Source organism: Rhipicephalus microplus, chromosome 4 (assembly GCF_043290135.1).
Source record: "Rhipicephalus microplus isolate Deutch F79 chromosome 4, USDA_Rmic, whole genome shotgun sequence".
Classification (NCBI taxonomy): domain Eukaryota; kingdom Metazoa; phylum Arthropoda; class Arachnida; order Ixodida; family Ixodidae; genus Rhipicephalus; species Rhipicephalus microplus.
In genome coordinates, this window is record NC_134703.1 from 141,105,648 (window position 1) to 141,111,701 (window position 6,054).

Below are 6,054 nucleotides of genomic sequence, written 5' to 3' on the forward strand. Positions count from 1 at the left end.
TTTCAAGGCATGATAACGTTTTTCGGTCGACATGCCGATTTCCCGCCAATATTCCAGTAATCGGTGCCAGTATCTACTAAAGCTGCTACATTTCGACCGTTGATGAGCACAGGTATGTCATAGCAAAGTCACCAGGCTGAGATACAAGCGTCGTCAAATCGCCGTCGGTCCGAAGTCACGTCGAGTGGTGGTCGAGGTCATCAACACGTCGAGAATCAGCAGCGTCGTCTGGAGAGGTCACTGAAGTCAGTTTTTCTGGCGAGGGCTCAGAGATTGTCCTTGCGACGTCCGATTCCTGTTGCCCGAATAGGATGGTGATCGTGGTGGTGGTTAACGCAACTGACGCCTGCCTGGTATGCGCTGCCGAGCGAGAAAATCTTCGGATCTCGGGTGGTCGCCTCCTGAACCGGGGATGGGAAGAATTCGCAGGAAAACCCAAAAGCCCAAGTCGGCAGTACTGACACTCTCGGTACGCGTGATCCACCTCACCACAGTGTAGCGAAGCGGTCGTCTATCGGGCATGCGCCAAATGTCGGATTTACGCGCGACAGGTCGAGTGTCTTCAAAATATTAGGTACCACCTGCAGACTGGAGCATGGCATACGGGGTGGCTGTGGGTATCGGCGCTGGCGCAGGTGAGTAGCCGCCTTCACTGGAGGTGTTGGAAGCCGCCTTCACTGGAGGTGTCACCGCCGACGGCACGGTGCGTCTCAGGGCGTCGGCATACGCCACGCGTTGGGATTTACTGGAAGGTGTGAACGGCTGAAGTGACGCGCTAAGCTTAACAGGTGTCTCGCGACGAGGTGCACCGAGCGCCTGCTGAACTTCGTCTCGTATGAAGCTGGCTATGCAGCTAGTAGTCGGCTGCTGCTGCGCCTGGTGCAGTCGTTGCTGCTCATCGTGGACAACCGAATGTATAAGCTCACGAAGCACTTCTGCGTCTGTCGAAAATGATCCTAGCCCGATGGTGTAGGTAGCATTCACTTGCCGATCATACTGGTTCCACTGCTGCAGCGCCTTCTCCATGGCGATGGCTTCCGTGAGAAAACTCCGCAACCGTATTGGGCGGACTACGAATGAGACCACCAAAGAGCTGCTCCTTCATGCCGCGCATAAAGTGACGCAGCTTATTGGCTTCCAGATTGTTTGGATCGGCTCGATTAAAAAGATGGACCCTATATCCTCAACGTACATGGCAACACCTTCATTGGGCATCTGAAAGCGAGAGTGTAGGGCCCATTCCGCCCACTTGCGACAATCAGGGCTCAAGTACGTCTCCAGAAGTCTGCGAGAAAACTCGTGCCATGGCCTTAATGGGAGGCCCTTGGGGTTCTGGAACCATGCACGAGCACCATCCGAAATGCTGAAGTACACGTTCCTGAGCTTCGCCACTTTGTCCCACCCGTTGAAACGTGTTCGAACTCCACTAGCCAGTCTTCCACATATTCAAAAAGGCCACCGTGGAAGGTACTTCGCACCTGCAGTTCTTGCAGCGTATAATAAGTGGGCGAAGCTGCAGTGGCTGCAGCTGCAGAGATAGATGGGAGCAGTAGCACCCTCCGTACCTGTCGATGTTATAGTTGTAGAGCAAGGTGCAAACTCGGGGGCCAGACCCTGAATTCCCCGGCTAGCATGGTGTACTGGCGTAAGCTCCGGTTTCTGGCTGGCGTTCCTATGATACTGGGAGGATTCTGTTGCATATACTACCCAGCACCTCCACCAATGAAATCTCACGTTCTAATTGAAAGTGGTGTTTATAAAGCAGCTACACAAGGTCAAATTTGTCCCGAGAGAGGTCGACACAGAACAGCAAAAAAAAAAAGGCACGAGCACGAAAACTAGTGTGTTTTCGTCTGCCTCTTTCACGCTGGCAGATAAAGCGCGTGGCAATATTTCCTTTCTGTATCTCTTAATTAAACGCTTGTAAAAAAACATTATTAAAAATTGTTATGAAGATCTTGCTCCGCGTTTTGGCTTCGTAGTCTTACCATTTAGACGAGGTGAAGAATGACTTGAGCCCCACGACAAACTGGCATTCGGACAGTGCCTCCCATACCTTGCGCTCACGGTCAACGGCTCTTTTTTTCTGCAGCAATGAGACATATACTCGACTTGTAACGCGGTGATGACGAAATAATAACAAGAACTTTATATACTGTGGCGCACAGAAAGCTTTCAGCACATTGGTTGAAATCAAGTGGCACACAGTAAGCGTGCATATTCGACCATTTCGATGGGTTCAAACAATTGTGCTCCCCAGACTTGCGCAAGAAGAAAATTTTAAGGCAAAAGCCAATCATTTATCATACTCGCACTTGTCGGTCCGCGCCCTAGAATGGTGTCAAGTATGGACTCTGTCCCTCACACTCTCCCGGCAATTAGGTGATGAACTGGCGGCATATAGCAACAGTTGTAATGCGAAAGTTGTTGCCTCTCCTCTTACAGTCTCTCATAACTAACGTGATTGCTGAGAGAGTAAAAACAACAAAAAGAGCAAGACGGGGCACAGTCAGTCGAATTGATTGATTGATTTGTGGGGTTTAACGTCCCAAAACCACCATATGATTATGAGAGGCGCCGTAGTGGAGGGCTCCGGAAATTTCGACCACCTGGGGTTCTTTAACGTGTGCCCAAATCTGAGCACGCGGGCCTACAACCTTTCCGCCTCCATCGGAAATGCAGCCGCCGCAGCCGGGAATCAAAACCGCGACCTGCGGGTCAGCAGCCGAGTACCTTAGCCACTAGACCACCGCGGCGGGGAACAGTCAGTCGAATGGCCGAAGGCTTTTATTGAATACTTTGGAATTTACGAAGCGTCCATAAGCTTTATTTTTTGCCTGTGCCATACGGTCCATCAAATTAGTAGTGTAGCGGTTGTATCCTAGGAGACTAAAGATCCTATTAAGAGGCGACAAACCGCGAATCCTCAAATGCAGCTGACAAAGATGAGCTAGGGAAGCTTTCGAAGTTAATCAATAGGCGTAAGGTAGCCAACATCAGAAGATATAACATGGAGAGAATCAGCAGGCTGTAAAAAGCGGTAGAAACCTAAAAGATGCGAAGATAAACTTGTGCATAAGCAAAATTCAAATGTACGCATTAAGGGGCAAGGAGGGAAATGTCATAACCAATAAGAATTGTATAGGTGAGGTGGCGGAGGAGTTCTACCAAGAGCTGCACAGACGTAAAAACAGCAAGGATGACATCTTAAGAAGTTAAAACAGTCCAGAGAAATTTGAAATCCTGCCAGTAACGACGGGGGAGTAAGGAAAGCCCTAGAATGAATGCAATGAGGCAAAACTGCTGTTGAGGATAATGTAGCAATGGGCCTGCTGAAATATGGCGGAGAAATGGTGTTAGAAAAACTGACCACCTTATATATCAAGCGTTTCTTGACAAGAAGGGTACCAGAGTCTTTGAAAAACGCCAAAATCGTTTAATTCCATGAGAAAGGAGACGTCAAGGACTTTGAAAACTACACAGGCCGATCAGTTTACTCTTTGTTCTTTACAAACTATTTACAAAATAATAGCTAATAGAATTATGGCGACATTAGAGTTCAATCAACCCAAGGACCAAGCAGGATTTCGTACAAACTACTCCACATAGGACCATATTCATACTATAAATAATGTCGTAGAGAAGTGCGCAAAATACAACCGACCCCTACACATCATTTTCATAGATTACGAGAAAATGTTTGACTCAGTCGAGACTCAAGACAACAGCAGTGATGCAGGTACTACGGAATCAAGGCGTTGGCTAACCATACTAAACATATTGGAAGGAATTTACAGCGAATCCACAGCCAGCATAGGTCTTCACAAGGAAAGTGACAGAATCCCAATAGAAAAAGGTGTAAGGCAGAAAGACACGATCTCTTCAATGTCATTCACTGTGTGTTTACAGAAGGTTTGCAGGACCCTCGAGTGGGAAGAGATAGTGATAAGTGTTAACGGAGAGTATCTTAGTAACCTTCGGTTTGCTGAAGACATTGCATTGATAAGTAACGGAAAGCAGAAGAGTAGGTCTGAAAATGATTGTGCACAAAACTAAAGTAATGTGCAACAGTCTTGGCAGAAAACAACAATTTATGATAGGTGGAGAGACCCTGGAAGTTGTAAAGGAATATGTCTACATAGAAGAGGTACTAACTGCGCTGCCGAACCATGACAGTAAAATAACTAGAAGAATGAGGATGGGGTGGATGACATTCAGCAAGTCTCAAGTCATTAATGGTAGTCTACCCCTAACATTCAAGAGGGAGTTGTATGACAGCTGCATCTTGCCGGTACAGTAGGGTTGAGAGCTGGGCTAGTTGGTGAGACATCATTTAACCATATGGTGTAGTAGCGCAATTTTCACGGGGACGAAGAGGACAAGAACACACGACACTCGCTACACTCGCAACTAATTTTATTTCAGAAGCAGCACATCATATATAACCCATAACCCTAGCGACACAGAAAAGAGCTACGAACATTGAATCATTGCCAACAGAAGCTTTTGCGCAGACTCAAGCGATAGTACACGGCAGTTACGCTTACACTTTAAGATGACATAACTAAAAACAGCCCTGGGTAACATCAAAAAAAAAATTTGCGGGAATTCACACGTGTTTGAAACAAAATTTTGAAACGACAAAAAGGAGAGTATGACACATGCAAACACTGATCTCAATTAAGTCCTTCGAGGTAGCTGGCTTCTCGGTCCCTTAACGAAACCGATGACTGACTAATGCATCCTTCTTTTCTTTTTTTAATGTGGAAGGCTTCGACAATTTCTCTGGTTAGTTGGTTTCCATGACGGAAGACTACGGTCGTGTCACTGAACAGTGGTGAGCAGCCACACTGGGAACAGTGTCTCTTTATGTGAGAATGAATGTCAGTTCTTAATGATCTCTTGTGTTCTAAAAGTCGGGTGTTCAAACATCGACCCGTCTGGCCGATGTATACCTTTCCACACGTTAGCGGCAAGCAATACACGACTGATAGGCTACACTTAACAAACTTTGTTGTGTGATTTACCGTACAACTACCAGCATTAGTGTTTACTGCTATGGAAACTTTACGGTCTAGTTTGGAACATATTTTACTAAGCTTGTTGGGTGCCGAAAAAACTAGTTCTAGGCCATAGCGATTACCTACGTTTTTTAAGTTATGGGCAATCTTGTGCGCATATGGAACTGACACTATGTTCTTCCTGTTTTCATTACTTGTCATTTTTTTATGAAAGTTGTTGCGTACGTGACTAATCAGCTTGTTAGCCGATCTACACAACACGTGTTTTTCGTATCCAGCATTTTTTAGCCTGATAAGTTGTTGGTTGAAGCTTTCGCTAATCTTTTCTGGACATGACTTTGTTAAGGCTGCTCTCAAACATGAAAAGGCTATGCCACTCTTTACAACTTTAGAATGTGCCGATCGGTAGCTAAGTAAGGGTTTTTCCGTTCGCGGATTGTATGACCAGCATACATGTTATGCTGTGGCATCTAACTCAATATCCAAAAACTGCAGTTTGTGATTGACTGGTAATTCATGAGTAAATTCAAGCCCTCTACTATTTTTCTTGAAGACTTTCAAAACAATCTGCGACCTTTTTATTCCGACCATCCGATTCAATAAAAACCAAAAAGTCATCTACAAACCGAAACACTTTGAGTGCAAGCCCTTTAAGGTTTAAATCTATTGCCTTGTCCATTTTTGCTAAAAAAATTGTGCCTAAAACCGGGGCTACTTTCGAGCCTATTGTGATACCGGATTTTTGTCGGTACATAGCCTTGTTCCACATAACAAATGTCGACCTAAGGTAGAAGGTTAACAATTCAAGAAAGGCATCCACCGATACACCACACTTATTCACAAACTCTAACTCATCGTTTTCTTCTGTTATATATTGCTTTACACTTGACAATAGCGGACCATGCGGGATGTTGTAATACATATCTTGTATGTCTACGCTGAAGAAATAGCATTTACTGGGTTATGTGTGCTTAAATACGAAACTAACGCCTCAGAGTTTGGCAGACTGAAAGGATCCGATACATTCAATGTC

General features: G+C 45.6%; 1 long non-coding RNA gene across 1 annotated transcript in view; it reads left to right on the plus strand.

The window, feature by feature from the left end:
- LOC142814023 (uncharacterized) overlaps window positions 1-6,054 on the plus strand; it is a 35,969-nt gene that overhangs the window by 28,278 nt on the left and 1,637 nt on the right. The gene's annotated exons all lie outside the window — the stretch shown is intronic.